The sequence below is a fragment of the Macaca fascicularis genome, chromosome 14, assembly GCF_037993035.2.
Source record: "Macaca fascicularis isolate 582-1 chromosome 14, T2T-MFA8v1.1".
Lineage (NCBI taxonomy): Eukaryota > Metazoa > Chordata > Mammalia > Primates > Cercopithecidae > Macaca > Macaca fascicularis.
This window is the reverse complement of record NC_088388.1, coordinates 26,953,452-26,968,957: the sequence shown is the minus strand read 5'-3', so window position 1 is coordinate 26,968,957 and position 15,506 is coordinate 26,953,452. Positions and strand designations below refer to the sequence as shown.

General features: G+C 38.0%; 1 long non-coding RNA gene across 2 annotated transcripts in view; it reads right to left on the bottom strand.

Annotated features, from left to right (window-relative positions):
* Positions 1 to 1,462: 1,462 nt before the first annotated feature.
* LOC102120630 (uncharacterized) overlaps positions 1,463 to 15,506 on the bottom strand; it is a 377,035-nt gene continuing 362,991 nt past the window's right edge. For both annotated transcript variants that reach the window (XR_006692308.2, XR_012422759.1), the window contains one exon: positions 1,463 to 2,587. This is a non-coding gene — a long non-coding RNA (uncharacterized lncRNA). The remainder of the gene's footprint in view (positions 2,588 to 15,506) is intronic.

The following is a 15,506-nucleotide window of genomic DNA, read 5'->3' as shown; positions in this document are numbered from 1 at the left end:
TGTTACTGTAGCCTTGTAAATGTAGTTTGAAGTCAGGTAGCTTGATGCCTCTAGCTTTGTTCTTTTTACTTTGGATTGTCTTGGCTATGCAGTCTCTTTTTTGGTTCCACATGAAAGTAGTTTTTTCCAATTCTGTAAAGAAAGTCAATGGTAGCTTGATGAGGATAGCATTGAATCTATAAATTACCTTGGGCAGTATGGCCATTTTCATGATATTGATTCTTCCTATGCATGAGCATGGAATTTTTTTTATTTGTTTGTGTTCTCTCATATTTCCTTGAGCAGTGGTTTGTAGTTCTCCTTGAAGATGTCCTCCAAATCCCTAGTAAGTTGTGTTCCTAGCTATTTTGTTCTCTTTGTAGCAATAGTGAATGGGAGTTCATTCATGATTTGGCTCTCTGTTCGTGTGTTATTGGTGTATAGGAATGCTTGTGATTTTTGCACATTGATTTTGTATCCTGAGACTGCTGAAGTTGCTTATCAGCTTAAGGAGATTGTGAGCTGAGATGATGGGGTTTTCTAAATATATAATCATGTCATCTGCAAACACAGACAATTTGACTACCTCTTTTCCTAGTTGAATACCCTTTATTTATTTCTCTTGCCTGATTGCCCTGGCCAGAACTTCCAATACTATGGTGAATAGGAGTGGTGAGATAGGGCATACTTGTCTTGTGCCACTTTTCAAAAGGAATGCTCCCAGTTTGTTCCCATTGAGTATGATATTGGCTATGGGTTTGTCATAAATAGCTCTTACTATTTTGAGATATGTTCCATCAATGCCTAGTTTATTGACAATTTTTAGCCTGAAGTGCTGTTGATTTTTTTTGAATGCCTTTTGTGCATCTACTGAGATAATCATGTGTTTTTTGTCATTAGTTCTGTTTATGTGATGTATTACGTTTATTGATTTGCGTATGTTGAACCAGCTTTGCATCCCAGGGTATTTTCAAACGTGAAGTGGAGTTAGGGCTTTTATAAGATAATTGGAGCATAATAATGATGGCTAATGTACATAAAATCTGGGTCATAATAATGGATAGTGAAAGATGAGAAAAAGAGAGAGAGAGAAAGAGGGAGATATTTAGACAGGGTTGTATAACAGCAGAGAGTCAATCAGTGGAGGAAAATTACCATATCTAGGTGGAAAGATATTTCTTAAAGAGAAGCAGAGAAGATTAAGGAGTTTCCTAAATATTTGTAGATAGAAAGACATCTAATGTGAATATGGAAATAAAAGTATGAATGACTTGTTGAAATTAATTTCCTGACATCTATGGCCATACCACACTCAATGGGCCCAATCTCACCTGAAATTAATTCCCTGACTAGGGTGATATGAAAGTGGAAAAGAAAATGAGACAGGAATCCAGGAACAAAGACACAACCAAACAAAACAAAACTGCACTAATATGGAATAATTTCATTTATGAATTTATTTAAAATTATATAGGTATACATATTTAATTTTTTTTTTTACCTTCTAGGGAGTAAGATTCTAGATGAAAGATACTATAAAATATTTCATGTAAAATCAAAAATTTGAAAAAATTAATGAAAATTAAATATTTATGTTAAATATCTTATAATATCTTTTATCTGGAAGCTCATTTCCAGAAACACAATCAACTTGTAGTAGTAATTTGGCAATCTGTAGATATGACATAATTTGTGTGTATATCTATGTTTGTTCAAAAGTATTTAACTTTATTGGCTGGGTTTGGTGGCTTATGCCTGTAATCCTAGCACTTTGGGAGGCTGAAGCTGGCAGATCACTTGAGGTCATGTGTTCAAAATCAGGTTGAACAACATGTTGAAAACCCCATCTCTACTAAAAATATAAAAATTAGCCAGGTGTGGTGGCACACAACTATAATCCCAGCTACTCAGGAGGCTGAGGTAGGAGAATCACTTGAACCCAGGAGGCAGAGGTTGTAGTGAGTTGAGATTATGCTCCAGCCTCAGTGACAGAGCAAGCCTCCATCTCAAAAAACAACAACAGCGAAATTAACTTCATTAATTTTACTATTTTAGCTGTTAGTACTGAGAATAAAAATCAGGTTTAATTCTCAAATAAAGTCTGTATTTTCAAATATAATTTCACCTTGTTTTAAGAATCTTGAAGGTTTTTTTTCTTATTCTCACTCATACATTCCTTTAATCACTGTGTAACTATTTATTAAATAGCCACCAAGTTCAATGCTAGGGATGTAGAGGTGAAAAGCTATATTTTTACAAGATTTAAATAGATCTAAAAGCCAAATGAATTAGTATAATTCTTCTGAGGTTGGTTACAACAGAGATAAACCTAGGTTTTTAACTACTCAAGGAATGAAAGGCTTCCTTTCCATTAAGACAAAATAAAAGGGGGCCAAATTCTGTAACAGTCGTTGTATATCAATACGACTTAAAATATTTCTTGTTGCATACAGACAGTTTTAATTGACATGGCTTGTGTAGATAAGCATTTAATATGGAAGTTCTGGAATAACAGATGTGTGTCTAATTTCTTCCATAAAATGAAATGTTTTTATTCTGCTTTTGCCGCTGAAGAACACAGGAGATATCCTTCAGCAAAGGGCACCAGCTGAAAAACAATAAAAGAAGCTTTAAGCATTGATCTATGATTGGTGGTTGTTTTCTACACTTAGACTTCATAAAGTTCACATTCATTAGAACAAAATATAAAAAGAAAGCTCAGCTATCATGTTTGCATGTGAAAAATAAATTTACAAATAAGTGGAAAAAATGGTGGTCCTGGAGACAGATATTTCTTGCTCTTTGATATTTTTTTCTATTTTCTTTTTCAAATAATAGAGTATTTTTCTGATTCAATAAGGGAAAAACTGCAGAGTTTCTTCTTAAGAAAGCTGCTCTCATTTACTCATTCAATCAACATTTCATTCAGCAAGTTATATGTGCCAATTATTGTGTTAGCTGCTGAGGACACAACGGCAAACAATGACAACAATAAAAATGTTCCTGGCTTACTGCAATCTAATAAGAAAGATACCTCTATCATACAAGGGAGATAAAATAAATATTTTTTTTTTCTTTTTTTCAGAGGTAATCCCTTATGACTCTTTTCTCTAACTGGTAACAAAATAAGTATTGTCTGTTATGTCATAGGGTCATATTGGCTGATATTAACTTTGTCTTTACAGGTGTAGTCACATTATTCCTTTTTGAGGACTAAAATTGAAGAGTCCAGGAAAGTGTTAAATGCGTGGTAGGCTCCAGCTCACCATCGGTGCTCAACTTCAATTGCAGCTCAACTCTTATGATTTATATATCTAGTTAGAAACTAGAAATCAAAACCAAAGGTGGTATTTTCACCATGAAAGACACAGACTTTGCCTAAGGTCTAAGACACAGAGGACTCCTCTATACTTGGATATTGTCATTTTCTGGGTCATATTCTTAGAAATCTACCCCATAAAGGTAGAATCTATGCATATTAACTTCACCTTCCTGTAACTTATCATAGAAATGTTTATTTATATTAAACATCCTATAAACTTGTATTTACTAAGTGATGAATTAATCTCTTTTAAAAATATTCAGGGTAATATATTGTGATCACCATACTTATTTTAGATATGGTATGCTTTCTGTTTTTGCTCACTCATTTATTTTGGTACTGCAACTCATGAGGCTTTATCTGCTTGTTTCTCATACAAGCAGGTGTGGTGAGACTATATAAATAGGGCCCTGTTTCCATCTAGGCTGGACAACACATTGAACAGGGAAACATATCAAGAACTGACTCCCACTACATTCAGAGAAGTTCAGTGTTGGGTTTGATGGTTTTTAAAATGTTGGAAGATCACTAGACCTAGTGTTATTCAAAGTGAGGTCTGCAGAACTATACTGATCTATGAATTGTTTGAAGTCTATGCACAAGGGAAGTAGAGAAAATGAGAGTAACTCTTACAATGACATGTATGCTTATTTTGAGGGTGACTCTACACACAGAGGAAAGATCTCTTTGCTTCTAAGATTGAAGTTATTAAGGAACCAGGCATCAGGAGTTATGTTGCTGCTATATGAAAACAGTATGTGTGACATGTAGCCAACTCAGATGAAAGTAGAATGAGGGGGGAAAGGAGGGAGGGAGGAGAGAGAGAGAAAGAGAAACAGAGGAGAAGAGAGAGGGGGAGGGGGAGAGAAAAGAGGGAGAGGGAAGGAGGGAGAGACTGAAAGAGAGAGGAAAGGAGGAAAGGAGGGAAGAGGAAGAGGGAGAGAGAAACTGGCTTATTTACATATTAATTTAATTATATAATCTGAACCTCTGGACTTACCTACTGCTTTCTAATTGTCTGAGAATTCTAGACATTTGCTCAATCCAACGTAGAAACAAAGTTACTTATGATTCTACTTCTTAAGGTGTCTAATAGTCTCACCACCCCTATTTGATTATTTCCTTAGTAGCATTTTTTTGACTTTCAACTAAGTGGGCCAAATCTACCTTTTGAGCCTCATTTTCTTCCACTTTAAACTTTTGGAATGTATTGTTGCCCCATGAATAGCCTTTATATTTTAAGGCCTTAGATTTTCCCCCCATGGTCTGTTTTTTGTTTTCGTTTTTCTGCCTATCTTTTTTTTTTTTCCTGACATTTCCCTTTTCTACTATACGTTGCATCACCCTATCTACATAAAATGTGAGAAAACTATAGTCCTGCTATGTAAAAATATGCTAGCATTGCTAATACATGATAAGGTGGAGTCATCCTGGACTCACTTCTGTTCTTCATTCTGCCTTGTCATCACTCATGAAGCCCTGTCAAGTTTATCTCCTAAATATTTCTTGAAAGTATCCATGTCTCTACCCTTACGTTCACTACTTCTCTTACTCTTCCTTCTCAGCTTCTAAGTGCAGCTCTTAGAAGCCATTAGGTTGCTCCAAACTTTTCTCCCTGCTTTCAGGTTTGTAGCCACCCATCTTCACTCCGTGCAACGGCATTCCAACGCCTTTCACTGGACAGCTGCGATTATTGTGCCAAATTGTATCCTTGCTACAGTTGGATAGAGCCCTGAGGTGGGACAGAGGAAAGGAATGAGAAAGCAGCCTTTTCTTTTTTTCTCGGGGTGCTACTTGAATGTTACTACTTTCAGTGTATACCATGATGAAAACATTTGGAAGAACTGCAGGAGTCAATGCAGGTTGTTACAAATGGACATTACATGGTAGGATTTGTGTGTACAAAATTCAAATTTTTAAATATGATATATAAGAGCTTCTGTGATAAGATTTGTGTGTAAAAAAATCAAATTTTAAAATATGATATATAAGAGCTTACTTCTACAGTCTCATTTCTCAAACTTCTTAATTTAGAATTTAATTTTTTATAAGTAACTTTCATAATTCCCAATGCTTATATGTTGTCTCTTTACTCACTTTATACCGTCTGTATGTAATACTCTTCCTCATGTTCTTAAGACATATTCAGTCTAAGGGTTAGCTTTTTTAGCAAACTTGTTTTTCCTCTTTTCTCCCTCCAGCTAGATTAGGTAGACCTTCATTTTATTTCCATAGCACTCTGGGCATCTCTGTAATTTTGTCTTTTCACATTGTTTTAAAATTTTCTTTGGGTAGTAATTTTTTGGTTTCTGATCTATGTGAATGTTTCAGTAAACATTTATTAAAAGAATGACTGGTAAATATATTCATATGTTTACTATATAACATTCTAAGGAGTATAAACTTCAGAGTTTCAATATTACAGACATATAATCCCAGATAAATTAAGTTGAAAAGCGGGGAGGTGATACCTGCTCCAAAATGTTTGACTAGATTCAGCCAGGAGGAACATCTCCCACCAATGAACCAGGGCAACAGAAGACTAGTGTGCTCTTAGCAGATCTTCAGAAGGAAGGCATTGAAAGTGGATGGAGGAAAGAAACACAGGCTGGGCTGAAGTGGGAGGAAGCTGGGAACACTTCACGGGGCTACCACACATCAGGATTTATTCCTGGCCCCCAACAATTCCTGTGGAGGCGGTAAGTTGAACAGGCAAGGAGGAAGCCACTCTCACCACAGGCCTCTGGAATCCCCTTGACGTGACCACTCAACCATCAAGGAAACTTGAGTTGGCAGGGAAAGTTGCTTAGAGAAATGGTAGGGGCAAAACGCCAACCAGAGTGGAGCACAGAGAATTTGGTGCAGGAGCATCTATAGTCGAGCATGGCCAGGGTCGCCCATCCTCCTAGGCTCAAGTTGCTTCTGTGGGAGACTTTAGCCCCAGCAGAACGGTCAGACCTGAACTCTTCAGGGTAGTCTTGCTCATGAGACAGAGAAAGACCCCTCAAGCAGCCTCTGATCTTCTGGCCTCTCTCGGGCACCCAACCTGGCCATGTCAGCTAAAATATCAACAACTTATTGCCATCATATATCCAATGTTCAAATTTCTAATACTTTCATAAATGTCATAATTTTTAAACAGCTTTATTGAGATATAATCCACATACAATTAACCCACTTAAAGTGTACAATTTAATAGCTTTTAGCATATTCATGGAGTTGTCCAACCCTCACCATAATCAATTTTAAAACATTTCTATCATCCCCAAAAGAAACCACTTACCTATTTGCAATCATCCCTCCCCAGTTATGCCATCCTCTTAGCCCTAGGCAACCAACAATCTACTTTCTGTCTCTATAGACCTACTCATTTTGGGCATTTCACATAAATGGAATCATACAACATATTCAACATATTATCCTTTATCACTGCCTTCTTTCACTCAGTATAATATTATCAAGATTAATTTATGTTGTAGCATAGATCAGTACTATGTATCTTTTATTATTATTATTATACTTTAAGTTCTGGGGCACATGTGCAGAACGTGCAGGTTTGTTACATAGGTATACATGTGCCATGGTGGTTTGCTGCACCCATCAACCCGTCACCTACATTAGGTATTTATTCTAATGTTATCCCTCCCTAGCCCCCCCATCCCCCGACAGGTCCCGGTGTGTGATGTTCCCCTCCATGTGTCCATGTGTTCTCATTTTTCAACTCCCACTTATGAGTGAGAACATGTGGTGTTTGGTTTTGTGTTCTTGTGTTAGTTTGCTGAGAACAATGGTTTCCATCTTCATCCATGTCCCTGCAAAGGACATGAAATCATCCATTTTATGGCTGCATAGTATTCCATGGTGTATATGTGCCAAATTTTCTTCAGTCTATGGACAAGCAAATGCTGAAGATATTTATTACTAACAGACCTGACTTACTAGAGCCTCTGATAGAAACACTAAATGAGAAGGTATGACCATTACCAGCCACCACAAAAATACACTTAAGAACACAGAATAGTGACATGAAAAAGTCACAACACACACAAGTCAGCATAGTAAAAAGCTAAAATGATGACAGGGTCAAATCCACACATATCAGTATTAATTATGAATGTAAATGAGATAAATATGCCAGCTAAAAGGCATAGAGTGGCAAGCTGGTTAAAGAAGCAAGACTCAATGGTATGTTTTTTGAAGAAACTCATCTCACATGCAATGGCACCAGGAGGCACAAAATGAAGGAATGGGGAAAAATCTACCAAGCTAATGGAAAATAGAAAACAGCAAAGGTTACAATCCTAATTTCAGACAAAACAGACTTTTAAACCAACAAATATTTAAAAAGACAAAGAGCATTACATGATGGTAATGGTGTCAATTCAACAAGAAGACCTTACTATCCTAAATATATATTCACTCATTCAACACAGGAGCACCTAGATTCACAAAGCAAGTTCTTAGATACCTTCAAAGAAACTTAGACTCCCATTAAATAATAGTGAGAGACTTCAACACATCACTGACATTTTTAGACAGATCATTGAAGCAGAAAATTAACAAAGATATTCAGGACCTGAACTCAACAGTGGACCAAATGGATCTGATAGATATCTACAGAACTCCCCACCCAAAACCAACAGAATATATGTTCTTCTCATCTACATGTGGCACATATTCTAAGTATGGTCACACAATTTGACATAAAGCAATAAGCAAATGGAAAAAAAAATTATATCAAACACTCTCTCAGAACACCAATAAAAATAGAATTCAAGACTGAGAAAATTGCTCAAAACCATACAAATAAAAAATTAAACAACCTACTCCTGAGTGACTTTTAGGTAAATAATGAAAAGAAGGCAAAAATCCATTCGTCATTTGAAATTGATGAGAACAAAGACACACCATACCAGAATCTCTGTGACACAGGTAAGGCAGTAGTAAGAAGGAAGACAGTAACACTAAATGCCCACATCAAAAAGTGAAAAGAGCTTAAATTAATAACCTACTCTAATACCTAAAGGCCTAGATAAGCAAGAGAAAAGTAACCCCAAATCTAGCAGAAGACAAGAAATAACCAGAATCAGAGCTGAACTGAAGGAGATTGAGACATGAAAACCCATTCAAAAGAACAACAAAGCCAAGAGCTGTTTTATGAAAAAAAAAATAAAAGCTAGATAAACTACTGGTTAGACTAGTAAAGAACAAAGGAGAACAGATCCAAATAAAGACAATCAGAAATGATGAAGCGGATCTCACCACTGACCTCACAGAAATACAGATAAACATCAGAAACTATTATAAATATCTCTAGGAACACAAACCTGAAAATCTAGAAGAACTGAATAAATTCCAGGACATGTACCTCTTTTGTAGATTGGAGCAAGAAGATACTAAATCACTGAGCTGACCAATAAGGAACTCTAAAATTAAATCAGTAATATATAGCATACCAATGAAAAAAAAAAAAAGCCCCGGACCAGATGGATTCATAGCAAAATTCCATCAGATATACAAAGAAGGCCTGGTACCATTCTTACTGAAATTATTTTAAATAATTGAGGAGGAAGGACTCCTCCCCACCTAATTACATGAGGCCAGTATCATCCTGATGCCAAAACCTGACAGAGACACAGCAAAAATTGAAGACTTTAGGCCAATACACTTGATGAATGTTGACATAAAAACCCTCAACAAAATACTAGCAAACTTAATCCAGCTGTACATAGAAAAGCTAATCCACCACGATCAAGTAGGCATTATTCCTAGGATGCAAGATAGGCACAACATACAAAAATCAATAACTGTGATTCATCACTTAAACAGAACTAAAGACAAAAATCACATGATCATCTCACTCAATATGGAAAATAATTTCTATACGTTCAACATCTCTTCATGCTAAAACCTCTCAACAAATTAGGTAAAATAAAGAATCAGACCTTGAAATAATAAGAGCCATCTATGACAAACCAACAGCCAACATTTTACTGAGTGAGCAAAAGCTGGAAGAATTCCCCTTGAAAATAAGAGTAGGGAGACAGGACATCTTTGTCTGGAAACAAGACAAAGATGCCCTCTATCACTACTCCTATTCAACATAGTACTGGAAGTCCTGGCCAGAAAATCAGGCAAGAGCATCTGTATTAATCTGTTGCATGCTGCTGATAAAGACATACCTGAGACTGGGCAATTTGCCAAAAGAAAAAATATATATATATTTATTGGACTTACAATTCCACATGTCTGGGGAGGCCTCACAACTATGGCAGAAGGCAAAAGGCACTTCTCACATGGTGGCAGACAAGAGAAAAGAGCTTGTGCAGGAAAACTTCCCTTTTTAAAATCATCAGATCTCCTGAGACTTATTCACTATCACAGGAATAGCACAGGAAAGATCTGCCCCCATGATTCAATTACCTCCCACCAGGTTCTTCCCATGACAAGTGGGAATTCAAAATGAGATTTGGGTGAGGACACAGTCAAACTATATCATTCCAACCCTGGTCCCTCCCAGATCTCATGTCCTCACATTTCAAAACCAATCATGTCTTTCTCATAGTCCCCCAAAGTCTTAACTCATTTCAGCATTAACTCAAAAGTCCACAGTCCAAAGTCTCATCTGAAGCAAGGCAAGTCCCTGCCACCTATGAGCCTGTAAAATCGAAAGCAAGTCAGTTACTTCCTAGATACAATGAGGGTCCCAGTAGTGGGGAAATACAGCCATTCCAAATGGGAGAAATTGGTCAAAACAAAGGGTCTACAGACCCCATGCAATTCCAAAATCTAGCAGGGCAGTCAAATCTTAAAGCTCCAATATGTTTTCCTTTGACTCCATGTCTCAAATCCAGGTCACACTGATGCAATATGTGGGCTCCCATGGCTTTGGGCAGCTCCACCTTTGTAGCTTTGCAGGGTACAGCCTCCCTCCTGGCTGCTTTCATGGGCTGGCATTGTCTGTGGCTCTTTCAGTTGTACAGTGAAGGCTGCCGGTGCATCTACCTTTCTGTAGTCTGGAAGATTGTGGCCCTCTTCTCACAGCTCCACAAAGCCCTAGTAGGGACTCTATGTGTGGGCTCTGACCCCAAGTTTTACTTCCGTACTGCCCTAGCAGAGGTTCTCCATGAGGGCCCACCCCTGCAGCAAACTTCTGCCTGGGCACACAGGCATTTCCATATAGCCTCTGAAATCTAGGCAGAGGTTCCCAAACCTCAATTCTTGACTTCTATGCACACTCACACTCAACACCACCTGGAAGCTGCCAAGGCTTGGGGCTTGCACCCTGTGAAGCCATGGCCTGAGCTCTATGTTGGCCACTTTCAACTATGGCTGGAGCAGCTAGGATGCAGGGCCCCAAGTCCATAGGCTTCACAGAGCACAGGGACCCTGGACTGAGACCACAAAACCATTTTTTCCTCCTATATCTCCAGGTCTGTGATGGGAAGGGCTGCTGTGAAAACCTCTGACATGCCCTAGAGACGTTTTCCCCATTGCCTTGGGGATTAACATCTGACTCCTCATTCCTTATGCATATTTCTGCAGCCAGCTTCAATTTCTGGTCAGAAAATGGAATTTTCATTTTGTATCTCATTGTTAGGCTTTAAATTGTCTGAAATTTTATGCTCTGCTTCCCTTATAAAACTGAATGCTTTTAACAGCACCCAAGTCAACTCTTGAATGCTTTGTTCCTTAGAAATTTCTTCCACCAGATACCCTAAATCATCTCTCTCAAGTTCAAAGTTTCACAGATCTGTAGGGTAGGGGCAAAACACCTCCAGTCTCTTTGCTAAACCAAAACAAGAGTCACCTTTGCTCCAGTTCCCAAAATGCTTCTCATCTCTATCTGAGACCACCTTAGCCTGGACTTTATTATTAATATCATTATTAGCTTTTTTGTCAAAACCATTCAACAAGTCTCTAGGAGGTTCCAAACTTTCACACATTTTTCTCTCTTCTTCTGAGTCCTCCACACTGTTCCAACCTCTGCCTGTTACCCAGTTCCAAAGTCACTTCCAATTTTTGGGTATCTTTTTAGCAGCACCCTACTTCTGGTACTAATTTACTTTATTAGTCCATTTTCACGCTGCTGATAAAGACATACCTGATACTAGGAAATTTACAAAAGAAACAGATTTATTGGACTTACAGTTCCACATAGCTGGGGAGGCCTCACAATCATGGCAGAAGGTGAAAGACATGACTCATATAGCAGCAGATAAGAGAACAGAGCTAGTGCAGGGAAACTTCCCTTTTTAAAGCAATCAAATTTGTGAGACTTATTTACTATCACAAGAACAGCATGGGAAAGACCTGCCCCCATGATTTAATTACTTCCCACCAGGCCCCTTCCACATCACATTGGAATTCAAGATGAGATTTGGGTAGGGCACCACCAAACCATATCAGCATCCAAATAGGAAGAGAGAAAGTCAAACTATCCCTATTTGCAGGTGACCTTCTACTATATCTAGAAAATTCCATAATCTCAGCCCCAAAGCTTCTTCAGCTGATAAACAAGTTTAGGAGAGTTTCAGGATACAAAATCAATGAACAAAAATCACTAAAATTCCTATACCTCAACAGTATCCATGCCAAAAGCCAAATCAGGAATGCAGTCTATTGCTACAAAAAAATAAAATATCTAAGAACACAACTAACAAGGGAGATGAAATATCTCTACAACGAGAATTACAAAACACTGCTCAAAGAAATCAGAGATGACACAAACAAATAGAAAAATATTCCATGCTCATAGACAGGAAGAATCAATGTCATTAAAATGGTCACCTGCTCAAAGCAATTTAGAGATGTAATGCTGTTCCTATCAACCTTCCAATGGCATTCTTCACAGAACTATCAAAACCTATTTTAAAATTCATATAGAATCAAAAAAGAGCCCAAATAACCAAGGCAACCCTAAGTTAAAAGAACAAAGCAGGAGGCTTTATTCTACCCAACTTCAAACTATACTACTGGGTTACAGTATTTGAAAAAGCATGGTACTCATACAAAAATAGACACATAGACCAATGGAAGAAAATAGCCCAGAAATAAAGCCACACAGCTACAACCATCTGATCATCAGCAAAAATCAACAAAACACATAACAGGGAAAGGATTCCCTATTCAATAAATGGCGCTGGAATAATTGGCTAGCTATATGCAGAAGATTGGAACTGGACCCCTTCCTTAAACCATATATATAAATATACTCAAGATGGGTTAAAGACTTAAAATAATATCCATCCCAAACTATAAAAATAATGAAAGTCAATCTAGGCAATACCATTTTGGCCTTAGGAACAAGCAAAGATTTTATGATAAGGATGCCAAAAGCAATTGCAATAAGAGCAAAAATTGACAAGCGGTATCTAATTAAGGAAAGAGTTTCTGTATGGCAAAATGAACTGCCAACAGAGTAAACAGACAACCTACAGGATAGAAGAAAATATATGCAAAACTGTGCATCTGACAAAGGTCTAATATCCACCATCTATAAGGAAACTAAACAAATCTACAAGAGGAAAACAAACCTACAAGAGGAAAACAAACAATCCCATTAAAAAGTGGGCAAAAGACATGTCAGACATTTTTCAAAAGAAGACATAAATGTGACCAACAAGCACATATTTTTTAAAAGCTCACATCACTGATCATTAGAGAAACACAAATCAAAACTATAATGAGATACCAAGTCAAACCAGTCATAATGGCTATTATTTCAAAATTCAAAAAATAACAGGTGCTAGTGAGGTTGTGGAGAAAAGGGGACACTTATACACTGTGGGAGTGTAAATTACTTCAATCATTGTGGAAGGCAGTGGGGAGATTCCCCAAAGAACTTAAAACAAGGACTACCGTGTGATCCAGCAATCCCATTACTGTGTATATACCCAAAGGAATATAAATTGTTCTATCATAAAGACACATGCATGCATCATGTTCATGGCAGCACTACTCACAATAGCAAAGACATGGAATCAACCTAAATGCCCATCAGTGGAAGACTGGATGAAGAAAATGTGATACATGTACACCATGGAGTACTATGCAGCCATAAACAAGAATGAGATCATGTCCCTTTCAGGAGTATGAATGGAACTGGAGGCCATTATCATTAGCAAACTAATTCAGAAAGAGAAAACCAAATACTACATATTCTCTTATAAGTGGGAGCTAAATAATGAGAACACATGGACATAAAGAGAACAACAGACACTGGGGTCTACTGGAGAGGGGGGCAGGAAGAGGGAGAGGATCTTGAAACATAACTAATGGGTACTAGGCTTAATACCTGGGTGACATAATAATCTTTACATGAAACCTCCATGACACAAGTCTATCTATATAACAAACCTGCACATGTACCCCTGAACGTAAAATCTGTTTATAGAAAAATAGCTTCAGGTAGCTCATTAGATTATACATAAACTACATCTTGTTTCCAGTATTACTGTATATTGTTTTATGTCCATATTCTGTTAATTGGTTGCATAACACTAAGGCCCATTAGTATCTTTGCTTCTTTTTTTTTTTTTTTTTTTTTTTGAGACGGAGTCTCGCTCTGTTGCCCAGGCTAGAGTGCAGTGGCCGGATCTCAGCTCACTGCAAGCTCCGCCTCCTGGGTTTACGCCATTCTCCTGCCTCAGCCTCCTGAGTAGCTGGGACTACAGGCGCCCGCCACCTCGCCCGACTGGTTTTTTTTTTTTTTTTTTTTTTTTTTTTTTTTTTTTTTGTATTTTTTAGTAGAGACGGGGTTTCACCATGCACCGTGTTAGCCAGGATGGTCTCGATCTCCTGACCTCGTGATCCGCCCGTGCTGGATTACAGGCTTGAGCCACCGTGCCCGGCCTTAGTATCTTTGCTTCTTACATGTTCTCATTTCGTAGGTTTGCTTGGAGATATAAATTTAATGCTTTAAGTATTCAAAATAATAAACAATATTTTCAGAACAATAGTACAATAAATGTTTGCAGTATTACCTAGCTATAACCCATGCCTCTGACTACTACCTGGGAAGCCACATTATACTACTTGAACAGATAATTCTGATTGGACGTGGATTAGACATTTAACCTTCCCTGAGGCAATCAATTTTACTCACCTTTGAATTTGGAATCCAAATGAAAACTGATTGTAACTTTGGGCTTTACTAAGATGGCTTAATGTTTCCTTCAGTTTGACTAAAGTTTAGACTGGTTTCCTCCATACTATAGGCCCCACCTTCCTTTTCTTTGAGGATTTACTTCAGAAAACTTGTCCAAATGCTCTCTGCCTCTATAAAATGTGTACATATCTTCTCCTGGGCTCTCATCAGTTTAACAATTCAGAAACGTTCCTCTCTGAAGACCTGAGAGCCATCCCTTCAAAATGTAATCATCAGGAAAGATAATATTCCATACCCTAGTTGCTGTTGAGTAGGAGTAGGAACCTAACTTTAATTGACACCAATTAGCATACATGGATAACCTAATAACAGAGAACAAAACATTTGTAAACTCAGGAATTAGACATTATGCTTAATAGAATCCCATAGAACTATCTCCCTGCTAACATCCTCCAGTGCTTTTCCACTAGCTCACCAGTAGCTACAAACCTCCTTTTCTTTCACTGGAGTTGAGTTCAATCTCTATTTCTTGTTACAGTAGTTTTGAATAAGATCTTCCTTGCCTGTTGGCCGGGCGCGGTGGCTCAAGCCTGTAATCCCAGCACTTTGGGAGGCCGAGATGGGCGGATCGCAAGGTCAGGAGATCGAGACCATCCTGGCTAACCTGGTGAAACCCCGTCTCTACTAAAAAAAAATACAAAACACTAGCCGGGCGAGGTGGCGGGCGCCTGTAGTCCCAGCTACTTGGGAGGCTGAAGCAGGAGAATGGCGTGAACCCGGGAGGCGGAGCTTGCAGTGAGCTGAGATCCGGCCACTGCACTCCAGCCTGGGCGACAGAGCAAGACTCCGTCTCAAAAAAAAAAAAAAAAAAGATCTTCCTTGCCTGTTTAACTTTGTCCAGTGCAATTTTTCTTTGAAAAGCTTACAAGTGAATAGAGCACTTATACACACAGGATCTGAATGGTTATTTGGCACGGAGATAATAGAGAAAATGATTCCTCAGAAAGAAAAATGAAGCATATGCAAAAAATAAATCAGTGACATAAGTAATAAGTGAGAGAAAGAGGAAGAGGAAGAGTCGTTGTCTTCATTGCT